This window comes from Scleropages formosus, chromosome 14 (assembly GCF_900964775.1).
Source record: "Scleropages formosus chromosome 14, fSclFor1.1, whole genome shotgun sequence".
Classification (NCBI taxonomy): Eukaryota; Metazoa; Chordata; class Actinopteri; order Osteoglossiformes; family Osteoglossidae; genus Scleropages; species Scleropages formosus.
Genome location: NC_041819.1, coordinates 16,477,390 through 16,494,376, shown reverse-complemented (window position 1 = coordinate 16,494,376; position 16,987 = coordinate 16,477,390). Strand labels below are relative to the sequence as shown.

General features: G+C 38.3%; 1 long non-coding RNA gene across 2 annotated transcripts; it reads left to right on the top strand.

Moving 5' to 3' along the window:
• The first annotated feature begins 1,009 nt into the window (after positions 1 to 1,009).
• LOC108931009 (uncharacterized) lies at positions 1,010 to 15,307 on the top strand. 2 transcript variants are annotated; one of them, XR_003798160.1, is made up of 3 exons: positions 1,010 to 1,354; positions 14,218 to 14,324; positions 14,549 to 15,307. It is a non-coding gene; the product is annotated as an uncharacterized LOC108931009 (long non-coding RNA). The 2 variants fall into 2 exon arrangements; XR_003798161.1 differs by lacking the exon at positions 1,010 to 1,354 and adding an exon at positions 13,187 to 13,241.
• Positions 15,308 to 16,987: the final 1,680 nt, after the last annotated feature.

Below are 16,987 nucleotides of genomic sequence, written 5' to 3'. Positions count from 1 at the left end.
CTTTTCCATCTATGATTTCTTCTATTTTAATATGAAATTGTGATTACTCACAGTGAGGTGGAATCCATGACCTCATACTGTGTAGCAGAGACACCATTTTGCATTTTGCTATCGAAAACTAACTTTTAAGAACATAAATGGTTACTTTTTAATGCAATAATAGAGCTAGAGGATTAAACTTGTTTTTGGATCTTTTGAGGTTTCTTAAGAAACTGGTGGGGCTTCTTGTCAGAAACACATCTGGACCCTAGAGCTTCAAAATATATCAGGAAGGAAATCCAGAATAAACCTCAATTTAAGTCATTCACAAAATACAGGATAAACCATGTGGTGTTCACACTGTCATTAAAAATACGTGAGAAAAAAAATGGTATAAATAAAGCTTTGCTTTCTTTTAAAAAATTTTACCAGATTATCTTAAAACAGAGAACAAGGAGATAAATCTTCCTCTTTATTTTGAAGGCAGCAGACATCTCCTCTTCCTATTTACATCCTTTTCACACTGCCAAGTGCAAATCGGAGACTTTTCCCCCGTTTAGCAGAATGGACAGAATTTACTTGACAGCTAGGGGCAGTCCAGATTCAGACCATCACCCTCACCTTAACTGACTAATCCCTTTTGGGGCCCATTTTAGGTTTTTAAGGATCTTTAAGGGTTTGTGTGTGACTAAGAAACAGAGAGAGAAAGAGGGAGGGAGGCATGGAAAAATCCTTCAGCATCTTTCCCAGTCGTTAGTGAAAAGGAAAAATGGTAAAGTTTAAGAGAAACAAAATTAATATTTAGATAGAGAACACTTGTAGACGACATGAAGGTTGGTCAAAGTATGAGGAAAATATGGAGACATAACATGGCCTAGTTTGAAACTGCAGAGTTACTGGAAGCCTCCGAAAGATTGTGGGCGACTCCACCACCTGCAGAGCTAAATTTAGACATGGCATTGGCAATTTTTGCTGCACTACTGAACTTGATATTCAGAACTTTTCTGCTGTTTCAATCAGAAATGCTTTGCCCTCACAGTCACTCTTGCACAGGTGCTTCAGCAGTTAGCAAAACATATTTACTTTGCTTTGTTTCTTTGTGGAACACATATCTCCTATTGTGGACCTTCTTTTGCATCTGTCTTTTTAGCATAAATAAGTGTCTTTATCAAGGAGGCACATCAAAGTACTACCTACCACTGCCAATATCGTGTGTTGGGCTTCAGATGATCCAGTAAAGTGTTTTACTTTATTGGCTGCAAGGGCTACTGTTTTCTACCACAGTTTAACCTGGAGTCACAAGCAGGATCACAATACTCAGAGGACCTGAAGAATCGTACCAGGAGGGACCACTGCTGGTTGTCCACTTACAGAGGTAAGGAACTGCCTTTTAAACAGCCTGGTTAAGTGGTCTATGTATGGATTCTTTTGGGGTGGCCCCTTAGTCCACCGCTAATGCAAATCTTTTTTTAGAGGAAAAGCAGGTTCAGCCAAGGACACCAAGGTCTGATACTGATGTTTGCTACTGCTTCGGGTTTGAGCCCCTCTGCCTTGCTCACGCAGCCAGAAGGGGGAGGGGGTTGTGCACACGTTTTGAAAGAACTGTCCCTTCTGAGAAACCAGAAATGTATAGAGGAAATGATTAGTTTCACAGTGGCTTCATGTAAGCAGGTGTTATATGGTAGAACTGAATCTTAGATGAGGAAGTTAACCTTCAAATGGCAATCTATCACTAACACACCCTGTTTCACCACAACCAGTGTAAATTTACACTGTGGGATACACAGCAGAAATACTCAAATGTTAGATAGTGCTCAGTATTGCTCAACAATATTGCTCATTTTCACCTGTTAGAAAAACTTTTCATTTCCATTTTGAAGATGTGTCCACATATTGGAGGCAGCTGTTATTATAATGATTAGAGCTACTGTTTTTGGATCCAAAGGTTGTAGGTTTCATTCCCACCTCTGACTGTAACACACTTGACAAGATTCTTACCTTGAATTACTCCAGAAAAAAAAAAAGAAATTACCCAGACATTTAAATGGGTAAATAAAGTACCTTAACAGAGTAAGTTGTTTTAGAGAAAAGCATCAGCTGAATGAATAAATGTGAGACAGAGAAGGGGTCTGCACCTTGGTTTTGTCACTCTCAGATCAGTGAGAGTGACTTTAATGTCCAATTTGGTTATTATATCCACCAGATCTATAAGCCAGATACAGACGGAATCTGGGATGTGAAATATGTTGATATAAGAAGTCTCACTCATTCCTGATGTCTATTGTACAAAATTTTAATAAATGAATAAATTAATAATTAAAGTGAACACCTCTTTTGAGGGAAGATCTGGGAATAATCCATTCTTTTAAAAGCAATAGATACTGTTAGTTTATCTATCTATTAATTGTATCCTATTGTTGATTCCTACAAATCAGAGAATTCCAAGATTAGTTGCTGCCAAAACAACAAGTAGGAAAATGACACTTTAACTTCTAAGCTATGTAACAGAAAGAGCCAGAAGGCGAGGGATTCCGATCACTTGGTTCCAGTTGTCAAAGACAACTTAATTCACCTCTAAACTTCTGTTTCCATAGCCTAAGAAAGAAGCGTCATAGTTTCAATACAGCCATTGTTTGTTGTACTGCCTCACTGACATTTAAGCAATTTTTACGCTAAATCAAGGCTTTATGTAATTTAATTCATGCCGAGATGTAAAACCTTGATAATTTCTTGAGATAATAGAGTACATCTGAAAGAAGACCGGCCAGCTGATATTTCTCCACTTAAGTCTTCATAGAACAATACAGTTTTAGCATCAGGAAACCAGTTTGCCTAAATTTTAAAACAAAAAAAAATAGGAATAATTTCAAGAACAATCAAATGTAGCAATTTAGTTAATTCATATAGAATGTAACAGTTCCCTCTGGTGTAAACTATACAAGGTTGGTAGGATATCTTTAACAAGGTATATATTTCTCCTGTTTTTCCTCTCTATGGACCATATAAATCATGTGAAGACTTGCATCAGATCTATGGATTGTTGCTGAGAGATGTATGAGGCACAGGAACATATGTTATAGACCATCTCCTCTCTGGGATAATTATGGTTTCTTGTTAAGTGTGTAGCCTTTTTGTTTACCTTTTGTTTACCGGAAATGTATGAACATGAGCACATTAACTTCTAATAAACCTGGATTTCCAGATTACTTTAAATGTGCCAAGATCTTATTTTAAAGCCTCTGCTGTTGTATGCCAGGTTTCTTCTCGGACTAAATAGTCAACTGGATTGTACCTGAGATGTGCTCAGACAGCATGGCTAGAGCTGCAGTATCTGTTATCATGTAATTGCTGCACAATGCAGCACAGTGCAATAGGCTTTACAACAAGTTCTGGACCGAGAAATTGAGAAATTACTGTTTCAAAGAGTCCTGTACATCAATTTATTTATTTTAAACTGATATACTGTGTCTGTTCTGCTTTTTATACGAGCTTCCAAACAAAACTGATCCAGAGACTGATTTGCCTCAAATGATATGCACATTTTCTAGGAAACCCCCACGGTTTTCAGGACTAGAGTAAAAACGCACAGAAAATCCTTTCCTCTTACTACTTCAAGACAATCCTTCAAGGTGATTCTTAACTTTCTAGTGAAGTCAGTCATGACTGCATGTAATGAAATGCCCATGCAGGTATTTTTGAGAACTTATTAAACATATACAGTATATATATTGCTTTCATATTTTTTTGAGGTTCACACACACACACACACACACACACACACACACAATGTCTACAACCACTTGTCCTGAGCAGGGTCATGGTGAGCTGGAGTCTAACCCAGCAACACAGGGCACAAGACTGAAGGGGAAGGGGACACACCCCAGACAGGATACCAGTCTGCCGCAAGGCACCCCAAACATCACTTGAACCCCAGACCCACCACAGAGTCAAACCCGCTGCACCACCGCACCCCACACACCCTCCATAATAATAATAATGTCAGTGCAAGTTGTATCATTAAAGGTTGTGATCCTGCTTTGGATACCTTGTGGTGGACATGTTTGTCATACTCCTATCGCACACACACATTTTCAGAACCGCTTGTCCCATTCAGGGTCACGGGGAACCGGAGCCTACCCGGCAACACAGGGCGTAAGGCCGGAGGGGGAGGGGACACACCCAGGACGGGACGCCAGTCCATCGTAAGGCACTCCAAGCAGGACTCGAACCCCTGACCCACTGGAGAGCAAGACTGTGGTCCAACCCACTACGCCACCACACCCCCCTATACTCCTATCATTCATATCAAAAACAAGTTTTCCATCTTACAGTGAATAAGTATAACAGAAGGCAAAATGAAAAAAATGTTGTGTTAGCATTTGCAAAATTAAAATTTGGCTGTTTGTTAATTTACCTAAAGAATGTGTTTTCTAGCAAGAGAATGGTACTTTTGTATTAGGTTTTAATTTTACTTCTTCTTTTTAGCTGACAAAATCCCCAAATGTTTCTTAAAATTTTCTGAACAGATACAGAATGTTCTTCTCCCTTTCCACAGCTTAATATAACTGAAGCATTTAGGTATGACTTGATTTATGACTTTCTTGAGAAGACATAATAAAGTCACACACCTCAGCAGCTCACCTGGAAAAACAGTGGTCTTGCCTGGCTGGAAATGTCAATATATGAAAAGCTGCATAATTTGCTGGAGGTAGCAAATGATATTTATGGTCCTCCTGTTGGTGACACTCATATTGTCACTAATGACCCTTTGCCAAAATGCTGGCTGTTGATATAATTTAGTCTAAAACTACACTAAATCTCTTTCCACTATACACATGTTTAAGAGTTTGTATAAATATTATATACATATATATATATATACTGTATACACACACATCCATATATATGTAATGATGATATCATAATATCATCTAAAGAACAGCAGTAAAATGGTTTGAGTCCTACCTATCAGACAGATCCTGCCAGGTGGTCTGGCGGGGCTCCTGTTCATTTCCCCAGCCTCTTTCAACTGGTGCCCCGCAGGGCTCTGTGCTGGGCCCTCTACTCTTTTCAATCTACACCTCTTCCCTCGGCCCTGTCATTGCTTTCCATGGATTCAACTACCACTGCTATACCGATGATACTCAGCTCTTCCTTTCATTTCCACCTGGAGCAAAAGACATTTCCACGCTCATCAATGCCTGCCTATCAGACATCTCTGCCTGGATGGCTGATCACCATTTACAACTCAACTTGTCCCGAAACAGAGATCCTTCTTCTCCCAGCTGGTCTGCCTCCCTGTCTTGAGCTCTCTATCAAACTGGACAATTCACTCAGCTCCCTTGGCTAAGAGTCTGGGAGTGAAGATTGACTAAAGTCTGTTTCTCTCAGCACATCGAAGCCACAACTCCAAGCTGCAGATACATCCTGCATACAGCTACAGGAGCTGTCCTTACCTCACAACAGACTCTGCGCAACTACTTATCCAGGCCATGGTGACATTCCGCCTGAACTAGTGCAACGCTCTCCTGTTTGGCCTTCCAGCTACTGCCATCAGACCTCAACAACTGATACAGAACGCTGCTGCCCGAGTTGTGCTTGGCTTGCCAAAGAGTTCTCATGTATCTCCCCTCCTTGTTTCTCTGCAGTGGCTTCCTGTAGTCTCTTTTACTGCTAATGTAATGCACACTTTTTTCTATGAGATATGTGTCGCTTTAGAGAAAAGTGTCTGCTAAATGAATAGATGTAAATGTATTTAAATATCTCCTCTTTTCACACACTCTACTTTGTAAGAAGTACAATCTCGACAATTCATAACAGACCACTATATACAGTATTCTCCAAATACTGAATCATGACAGTTGAATTTTACTTTTGTAAATCAGTTGATTAAGATGTAAAATATTAAAATAAATCAAGCATGACCTTGGAAAGCATGCTGGGAAGACTGTAGGTCCTGTTTTTCTCTGCTATGGAAGTTCTGACCTGGGACCTTAATTTAAAACTTCCAGCTTCTCGGGAGGAGCAGTACTTGGAAGATAAATAAAATTCCAAACACAAAGATATGTAAATATCCCTGCTTCATCCAGCAAGCTGTGTACATGTAAAACAGTTGCTTGAGTTCCCTCACCCCAAATATTTGTCTTTTTTATTATGCTTTGGAAAGGTTTCCACACTTCCTAAGGACATGCTGACTTCTCCAACCGTCACTGAAATGAAACATGTGTTAAACAGTTGTCTCTAGCTCATCTTTATCCACTATATGCTAGTAGTTTTCGTTGGACTTTTTCCCCCCCTAAACACAGGCAACTGTACTGATCCTTCATTGTAAAGAATACAGAGATTATCAATAAAAATTAATTTCCATGTATTTAGTCTGTCATTTACATGACCCCAATGTTGTTTTCATTTCATAGCCTCAGTAACTCTGCTGTCTCTGCCTTCTCTACTGTACTTTTATGCAGACTTCAGAGCATTTTGACTCAATAAGCAATACTCTTTCAGAAGTAGTTATTCACTTGATATTGTACTTTTGTTTTTTTGGATTTATTTTGGATATCATTCTTCTTGACACATCTGTGTTAATCTAAAAAGTACTTATTTATGTTTGGTGGGAACATTGATATGTCAATAGCAATAACATTTTTATTCTATTAAGAACTCAGTCGCATGGTGATCTTGATGTTTTTCTTGTCCTCTGTATCGAGCATTTCTACGTAATTGTCGCAACCACGCATGCACCGCAACCAGTAGCACCTGACTTCGATTAGGCACCTGTCTGCAATCAGAGCATTCATCCATCCATAAAAGCCATACCCAGCTCTTTACCAGTTGTGGAATCTCTTAGAGACAACTGTCTCTCCTGCGTCCACAATTCTTTCACAGTGCTTCACCTGTCCCTCTCCATGTACCTATCCCTATCCCTCCCTATCCCTGTCCTTTGTCCCCCACAGCATTGAATCTCGCACTTGCGTCATCAACCATATCTTCGGATTCTCCCCTCAGACCTCATTGCACCTCAGATTGAACCACTGTTGTCCCCGACTGAGAGTATTGCCTTGTCCTTAAAATCTTTATCCACAACGATTCCGCAACTGGGTCCACACCTGGGTCTCTGGTCTACTCCGTGTGACAGTAATAACTTTATTCACTGGTTTGTAATTTACAACTTGTGGTTGTACGTCTTTAAATGAAGGGTATAGGATGTAAAATTGTGTCTAAAATGTGACATAGACACATTCTAATATGTTACTGAATTTCTGATTCACAATTTTTCTTTACAAATACTGAACCATCTTTTTCATACAAGGTACCGCAACTTTTCTATCTCACATTATTGCCATAGGCTACAGGAAATCTCAGCATTGCTTTTTTTACGAGGTTGGTGACATCAGATTACTTTTGCAGAAGTTATTTCCTTTTTCATTTTGCATTTTCATGTATGTGTTGTTGACGAAAAAAGAACAACTTATAGACTACTAAGCACTGGAGAAGAGTCAGGGCGATACAGCAGAAGAGCAAAGCTGAAAAACCACAAGTGATATATTTTTACAGAGTACAAACATGGACCTAGATGATCTTTATGTCAATGCAGACTCCATTAAGGGTAATATTTTCAATGCAGTGGACAAGCAACCAAAGAAGAGCTCAAGCACTCAAAATACAGGTACAGTAATAACACATTTTTATTGAAAAGCAAGCACCAATATATGCTCACAAATACTGATATACTGTGCTCACATATTTTTCTGTGTCCTTAGCTCTTTTGATCAAATGAGTATTTTCATAACAATGCCAAATGGGTTCTTAATCAGCTATATTGTTAACTGTAACTAAATAAATTCAATTAATTTAATTAAATAAATTTAAAATGAGTCCTTCTGCAGGGGGTGCGGTGGCGCAGCGGGTTGGACCGCAGTCCTGCTGTCCAGTGGGTCTGGGGTTCAAGTCCCGCTTGGGGTGCCTTGCGGCGGACTGGCGTCCTGTCCTGGGTGTGTCCCCTTCCCTCTCCGGCCTTACGCCCTGTGTTGCCGGGTAGGCTCCGGTTCCCCGTGACCCTGTAAGGGACAAGCGGTTCTGAAAATGTGTGTGTGTGTGTGTGTGTGTGTGTGTGTGTGTGTGTGTGAGTCCTTCTGCATTTTTGTGGTGACGTTGAAATATTCACGTTTTTTTTTTTTATTATTGTCATTCCTCTACATAGCTTGTATACAGTGGAACAAAATTTTGTTTCTCCAGAGACTATGGTGCAACACAGAACAGGCGTACAAAACAGTAATAAATACACACGACAGCATATGGACGCGGACATGGAGTGCCTACATTTTAAATGCATATTATTAGGCAACATAGAAAATGGGAGACAATGAATGATGGGGAAAAAAAATTGTCCATGTGAAAATAAAACTTGGTTTGAAAACAGTTAAAATTTAATTTCTGTAAGATAATTTTAATTTTGTTCATAAACTGCTAAGTCAAATAAAAATCTGTAATGCATTAGTTTTGCAAATGATCATTAATGAAATTTGAACATTTCACCTTAAAGAATGACTGTAAACCGTGTAAAACCATAAATAAAATCATAAAAATTAAAATTTTAATATAGTTATAATTACCTTTTAAAGCCTTTGTTATGTTTGAGCCCTCATTTCTCACACAAACCTGGTGAAAGATTTTTTGCTATCCTCGAAATAGACGAGTTTTCAGAAGGCTGTAGGCTTGTGAAGTTCCCTGACACTATTTCCGTTCTGACAAAGAATCACAGCATCACTTTACTCTCTCTTACAAGTTGCCTGTTTTTGTCTGACGTAAAATTTTCTGAAGCACATTTCAAAGACTAATTTTCTAATTGTACTGATTCCAGCTTTTAATTAAATAAATCAGTTTCATCCCACCTTTTGTCGTAAAAAAAAAAAAACACACTTAGTCTTTGCATACTTTTTGGCTATTATGTCCACAGGAGTGTGCATTTTACTTTTCTTTTATTTGCTTCCTGCCTCTGACTCAGAATGGGCGGAACAGCCATCCATCATCAATCCAGACAGATAGCTGATTCGCTGGAGAACAGGGAAGGCAGGATCTTCATTGCTGTTAATCTTCATACTGTAGCATCGCCAAGGAGGTATTGGAAACAGGGTAAAAGCAATGTGCTCTTTATTTAGAGTGTACATGTCTTTTGGCTGCTGTCTTAACAAACATGCTGGAGACAGTACAAGTGATCCTAAACACTGGAGACTCCCAACCCCTCCTACCATGCCCAACGGTTAGGGGGCCACCCCATTGAACTCCCCAGAATTTCCCTTGTGGCAAACTGCGCATGAACAATGAAAGACCAATCAAACAGAACACCAGCTATGTACAGAAACAGACACTAATGACAACTATTTACACTGTGCTACATCAGCTCCCCTCAGCACCATCACAATACTCTCAGTTAAGGACAGCTAGTAGTGCAATGAGTAGAGCTACTGCCTTTTGCCCCCAAGGTTACAGGTTTGAGCCTCATCTCTGGCTGTAGTACCTTTGAGCAAGGTACTTACCCTGAATTGCTCCAGTAAAATTACCCTGCTGTCTAAATAATTGTAACCTCAGTACTGTAAGTTGCTTTGGAAAATAGTGTGAGCTAAATGTAAATACTGTGCTTCAGTTTGTATCATTATCATGACCCATAGGGACAATACCCTGAGTAACCAGAGGAGACACCACTGAGTTACATCAGTCCTGACATTTCTATTTATTTATTTAGCAGACCCATACATTTGGTCACAGTAGGGTAATCAGTCACATATAAAAGGAGCAAACTACTGAGGCAAGATTGAGGATTCTTAATCAGCATTATAGTGCAATTTCCTTGAAGACCTTAGTTACTAATTTGTTTCCCAAGTCTTGCTCCATAGGTGTTTTTTTTTTTTTTTTTCCCAGTCCTCGAGTGCCTGTCCTGTCTACACCTGCATTTTGTGCAGCTGTTCAGGTCCAGAGTTCCAGTCTGATATTTCATCACACCTCTGTATTCAAGTCCTACTCACAGATTCGTGTTACACTGTGTATCTCCTGGTCCCGTGTTCATTGTTTCACCTTTACTCTGCACTTTATAGTTTGCACTGTGCACTTATAAATAGACTCTCCACGTGGGCTCATAATACTTTTCGTCCATATGGAACTCATGACCAGACGCAACTGTCATATGTGTACTGTGTGCTTACCAATTTCTTTGCTTGTATCTCTTTCTGTTTCTTAGTGTAAGAATACAGTAATGTAGTTAGTTTGTGAAATACCATTTTGGTATTGACTGCATACTGGCTTTGACTTAGCAAGTTAACTGTTTGACAGATTAGGTTAGTTAAAGAGTTCACATGGGTTTCTGGTAACTCTTGTTTTTCTTGTATGTTTTGTGTTTATGTACTTTCATATTTCAGAACAACAGAAAAGATGCACTTACATATCCTGCACAGTACTTGTCAACCTTTCTGTTCAGAACAAATAACTTGGTATAAACTATGTTGCACTCCATCATAACTCTAGACTGTCCTGGACTTGTAACGTTCATAGAATTCACAGATAAGAAACAGTAGATCTGTGAAGACTCTCTTCTCTAAGGGGCATGCAAACTTTACCTGTTTAAGTGTGCAAAATACATCTACCCTTTTTATGGAGGTTTGTCAAAATGAGGTAATCTTCTGATTAGAATATCATGGAAGTTACATGTAATTAACATTGAAAAATATCTGAATGAGTTTATTAATTTATCAGATCTTTTGTAGCTTGAATATTTTTCTGAAACCGTGATTAGAGTACTGAAAAATCAAAGATCACCCCAAAGTGGTCCAAAGTTTAAAAAAAATTGACTGTATGTCAGGCTTTGCTGCACACAGTTTAAATTGTCCTAATTTTCAGTAGTCCACTGATTAAAAATCTGATGTAAAAGCAACATACTTTTAAACTCGGAGAAATATTTCAGAAAGAAAGACTCTGAAGTGCAGCACACTTCAGTGTACTTCCTTACCAGGATACATTTTGTGAAATCTGCAGGCTATATCTGCTTCCTAATTCTCACATTCTAAAAATAGAAAACAAGCAGAACACCGAGCAACATATAGGCTCATGATATAGAGATTATACAGTAGAACAGGCACGCACAGTGCATAGGAGCACATAGAAAAGGATATACGATTTGAATAATAATAAGAAGAAAAAAAGATTGTCAGTACAAATATGGATCTGGATGATCTTTATACCAATGCAGAGTCCTTTAAGGCATGCAAACCTAATGCACAGAACAAACAACCAAGAAGGAGTTCAAGAATTCAATGCTCAGGTATAATAAGAATGCATTTACAAATACTGAAAGGCATGCACCAGTACACACTCATACTCTGCTGACATAGGTGTATTGTCTGGGAATTTGTATTATATGTTTAACTTCAAAGGGGGGCGCAGTGGCGCAGTGGGTTGGACCACAGTCCTGCTTTCCGGTGGGTCTGGGGTTCGAGTCCCGCTTGGGGTGCCTTGCGACGGACTGGCGTCCCGTCCTGGGTGTGTCCCCTCCCCCTCTGGCCTTACGCCCTGTGTTGCCGGGTAGGCTCCGGTTCCCCCGTGACCCCGTATGGGACAAGCGGTTCTGAAAATGTGTGTGTGTGTGTGTGTGTGTTTAACTTCATGACAATGCTTTATATATAAGTGTATACAAATATTGTTACAAAAAGTATATAAAACTTCTTTTGTAATCTCTAACCAGGACAGACTTCTTTATTTTTAACGAGCTTTTCTAATGACAATATTTACAGCAGCAGTTTGCCTGGAATTTTTTAGTCTTACTTCACTGGTAACTACTTGTCAGTGTTCTGCAGCCTAACCTAGAGGTATAGCAAGTGAGGCAGGGTACACCTTGGATAGAACACCAGCTCATCACAAAACATTTTTATGGACTTAAAGACTTTCAGACACAGAGATATATTTTATTAAAATGTGGTTAAAAATTTCATTATGACGAGAGCTCATAGATCCAAATGGCAATTTAACAAATTTTAGAGTGAGAAAATACTGTTTTTGCCGTAATGAATTGTTTGTTTTATTGTTGCAACACTTCTCATTTTTGTTCCATGAGTTTATTCAAAATCCTTACACAAAGTGTTTTAACTCCCACAGAATCTGAAACTTCTGGAAGACAAATCAACAGACTGGCTATGATATGTTTGGGTCTGATTTGTATAGTACAGCTGATTGTCATCATAACACTGTCTATTGATTGTGAGTTTGTTGACTTTTGGTTTACTGTTAGTCTCTAATAACTTTGTCAATGAAGATTTAAAATTCATGTGTGTTCTCAAATTGTTGTATCACATAACTTAGTACAAAAATGACCTGTGTAAAGTAGGGCCATGGGGTTATTCTGTGTTCCAATCATGCTGTGCCCACCATGAACATGCTTTTTAAAACTTATAGTCACTATCAAATTTTATGAGTTAAGGGCTCTTTGTCAAGGATTATCATGTGTTCAATAGACAACAGAGTGACGGTTCAAGCCAAAGAGCAGCACAGTCAACTGAAAGAGACCATTTTACAGCTGAACACCAACTATACTGCGGAGTATAACCTGCTGAAAATGAGTTATAACAACTGCACTGCGAAAGAACAGTTACACAATAGTTTGACATATGATTTAGAGTTGGGTAAGCAAAATATTCACTTCTCAGTCCTCGCACCTGTGTGTTTGTGTTTAAATAGCTATAATCGATCAGTTTCTCTGTGTGAAAATAACTTTGTAATCTGCGTACTCTGTTTCATCTCTAGAGAAATGTGAAATGTGTAATTGCAGGAAGTTATTGACATATCATTTTATTTTTATGGAAATAATGTATGTACTGAGATTACAAAAGGATTGCTAAGAGTCACTTCTGGTGTTTCTTTAGGGCACACTTGTCCTCAGGGATGGAGAAAGTTCATCCCCAAGCGTTATTTTTTCTCCACTGAGGCAAAAACTTGGGATGACAGCCAACAAGATTGTAGACACACACACACACACTTTCAGAACCACTTGTCCCGTACAGGGTCACAGAGCCAACCCGGCAACACAGGGCGTAAGGCCGGAGGGGGAAGGGGACACACCCAGGACAGGACGCCAGTCCATCACAAGGCACCCCAAGCGGGACTCAAACCCCAGACCCACCAGAGAGCAGGACTGCAGTCCAACCCACTGCGCCACCGCACCCCCAGATTGTAGACAGAGAGGTGCAAACCTAGTGATTGTAAAGAGTGAAATTGTGCAGGTAAGAAGCAGAGTATGAATATTATATATAAAGGTTTACAAAGTATGACTGGTTGCATCTAAAAGTATTATTATTAGTATAAGGAGCATTCAATCACATAAGAGATATGAATAGTATGAGCCTTCAAAATAAGTCAAAATGAGTGGTAACACTGGGAGGTGTGGTGGCGTGGCGGGTTTGTCTGGTGATCGCTATGTGGTGGGTCTGGGGTTTGAGCCCTGCTGGGGGTGCATTGCGATGGACTGGCATCTCATCCAGAGTATTTACTCTCCCCCTTCAACCTTGTGCCCTGTGTTTCCAGGATAGGCTTTGGCTCACCCCAACCCTGCTTGGGACAAGTGTTGGCTGGTTGTTAACACTTTAAAGATTTCTGGCAAAAGAACAATCATACACAACAAAAAGTATCCTGGAACCATTATTTGCTTGAGTTCCAGTTTCTTAGCCTTCATTTTCTTGTTTCATCAGGACATATCAGCTGAATGCCTGCTCAGACTTTTTAGCTAAATGAGTTAAAGGGAAAAAGTCTAGTAAGAACAATCACACTTTTGATTACTGCTGTCTATAAAAGTAAATATATAAGTAACTTCATATATTCTGGAAACTTGGCTAAAAATGTCACTCGCAATAATGAAGAAAAAAAAAAACCTTGTCTAAAGACAGTAATTTTGAAAAAGTTGTTTCAGCCATTCAAAATGTGTATAATAAAATCCATTTGGGGTTTAGGTCGGATTAAATCATCTAATGTTCATTTAATGTTTAAACATTTGCTTTCTGTAATTAAATCCAGTCAAGAGTTTGTAATGTGATAATCTTACTAGGGAAAAAGGTAAATAAGTATAATACATTGACAAGAGGTCAACCCACAATCACATAAAGTTTCATAACCCTTCTTTTCTTTATTTCCACTTAATTCCAGAATAAGTATTGCATGTTCAATCTCAGATTTTCACTGATTCAATTTCTCTTTACAACTAAGGACCTTGTTACCAAATTTAAAATGGATTTCTGGATTGGTCTAACTGATCGAGACACAGAAGGGACCTGGAAGTGGGTGGACGACACAACCCTTTCCAAAGAGACATGGTAAGGTCATGTCAATACTCTGACAAAGACGTGTAAATAGTGTTCACATCTAAGCTCCACAGTACTAAGTACTCAGCAGTTATATCTTTTACATTAACAGCTCCAGGTCTATTTTTCTGAACATTGCTTCACAAAATACTAGTGTATGTTTTCCACCAGCAATCTCAGAAATGCTTTAACTGATTTGCTATAACAAGTAAAATCCTCATATCTGTCGACTCCAGGTTCTGGGAACCTAAACAGCCTTATGACTACAAAGGAGATGAAGATTGTGTGGGGTCCAGGAATGACTACAATGAACTTTCAAAAAAATTGAATGACTTTCATTGCAATGAAATGCTGCACTAGATTTGTGAAAAAAGTGTCAGTCATTATAGTACATAGTTACCCATAACAGAATGTTCAAAAACATGCAGATGTACGCAAACATGCATTAATTTCCCCCCATTACTGCGATAACTGAAAATTAATGTTTGCAATTTACTTACAAAATATTTAACTTTTTCAAGGAAGCAGAAGTTTGAGGACAAATGTATTTTATATGCATATAATTACTTTTCATGTATCAAACCAATTTATTTGTGCTACATGTGCATATATCTGGCTAGATCATGTGCATAATGTATAGATCATATCTGCTTTAATACTAGTATGATATAAAAGATCTACTCTTATGCTTCACTTTGCTTCTGTTTGTATATATGATGTGTTGTCCTGTTGTGCAGCATAGTGTTTGTACAATGATGAACATGTTAATTTTGCTAAAACACCTTTCCTGAAGCTTGTTATGAGATACATCAGTAGCAGGTGCTCAGGCCCGATAAAAGAAAGTTTGACAGATGATGGTGAAATTGATTTATTTTGGGTGCAGAAGTGTAGACGCAAGTGTAGCTATTGTGGTATACATATAGTGTGCTTTGGTGGTTTTTTTTTTTTTGGAGTATGAAAATAGATAGAGAAGATAAATAAATAGTATATATGTATATGTGTGTGTGTGTGTGTGTGTGTGTGTGTGTGTGTTTTTGAAAATGACAACTATAAGCCCAATATTTATAATTACAAATGTATTGGATTTATTTATAAACATATCTTTCTTTCTCTCTTCTCATGGGCATTTAATTGGCCCCCCTGGCTCTCACCAAATTTTAGCTTCATCTCATAAAAAATATTTCTAAACACAGGATTAAAGTTCTCATTAAAGTTTCCATGGAAAGCCTGATCAATTTTCATGGCCAATTACTGCTACAAAAGGAAGCATTTTTTTGTCATATATTGCAGTTTACAATTAACATTTTAAGTTTTACTTCAAGGGATTGTAGGAGCATTCAGCTGAACTTTCAGAAACTGTAAATTCTGTGATTCTTTTATCAATAAATGTCAAGAAGACAAAAATGATCAAATATGTGTACATCATCTCAGAACGTCTATGTACAATTGCCATGAGCTGGTACTATTGATAAAAGACCAAGATGTATATAATGACAAATGTTCCCAGCATCACCACTGTGACTTGTGTTTAAGAGGGCGAGAAAGCCTCATTATGAGCCTTCCTGCTCATACTCCCCAAACATAACATCCTCCTTTCTGGTGTGATCAAACTTGGAATTTGGCCACAGCAGCAGAAAAATGTCCTGCTTCAATCTGATGATGGAGGTTTAACCATGAAATTTTGTAAAGCTGGGAGTCAGTTTAGTTGTACAGTATCTCCCTAACACTTTTTTCTTCTGTTGTGTTATGTGAAATGGTCTTTTCCTTTGGTAGACCTATGTGTGGAGATCCTGGATTGATTGGGAGTTAATTCGCATTTGTGGGAAGTTGAACCACAGGCGGATTGATGGAAATTGTGTTTGTCTGCGTGCACACATGTGTTTTCTTAATAAGAAACAGAGCAGCACAGTTAAGAGTAAATGTTGCAGAGCCAACACTTTTTCGATATGCGAAAATAAATTACAACTGAAAACTCAAAGGCTTCTTTCTTTATAGTAGCAGGGACAAATTTTCATTTTGATTGCACAAAAAAAATATGTCTGGAAAAATGCAAGTTGTTTATCATGAAAAGCAATGATTTGTCGTGTTTTTTTTAAACGAATTGAAGGAGCAACTGCTTTTTGTCAGTTTCCTTTAATAATAACCCTTTACACAGAAATGCATAAAACCTAAATGTTTTCTTTTTCCTTATTGTTTGATTTAATTCAATGAGGATACATACTATACATATTTTATGCAGTATTACAAATGGACAAATAATTTTTGTTCACTAAATTTGTTTTATGCATTTCATAACAAATATAAGAAATCAGTACTCTTAAATCACACTGGTGCTTAGGATGATACAGAATCAGTATGGCATTCAAATATCACAAGTTTAATGAGATTATTGGGATGAAAACATTAAGCCCAAGGGTAACATTGTCTTTGATCATGGTGCGTGATTCACAGACTTCATAAATGGTCCTATTTCAGTACTAAATAATTTTTTCAGAAAACAACAAAATATTCATAAAATGCATGGCATTTTTACAGGCTGAATCAAATCTGGCAATTGGAATATGTTTAAAAATGATTAGATGTTGGTTTCTCTTGTAGGAGGGCTGGCACTTACCAGTCTATCTGCCATCAGTCTACCGCAGAGCGATTTCACCTTATCTCCTGCAACCTGAGTG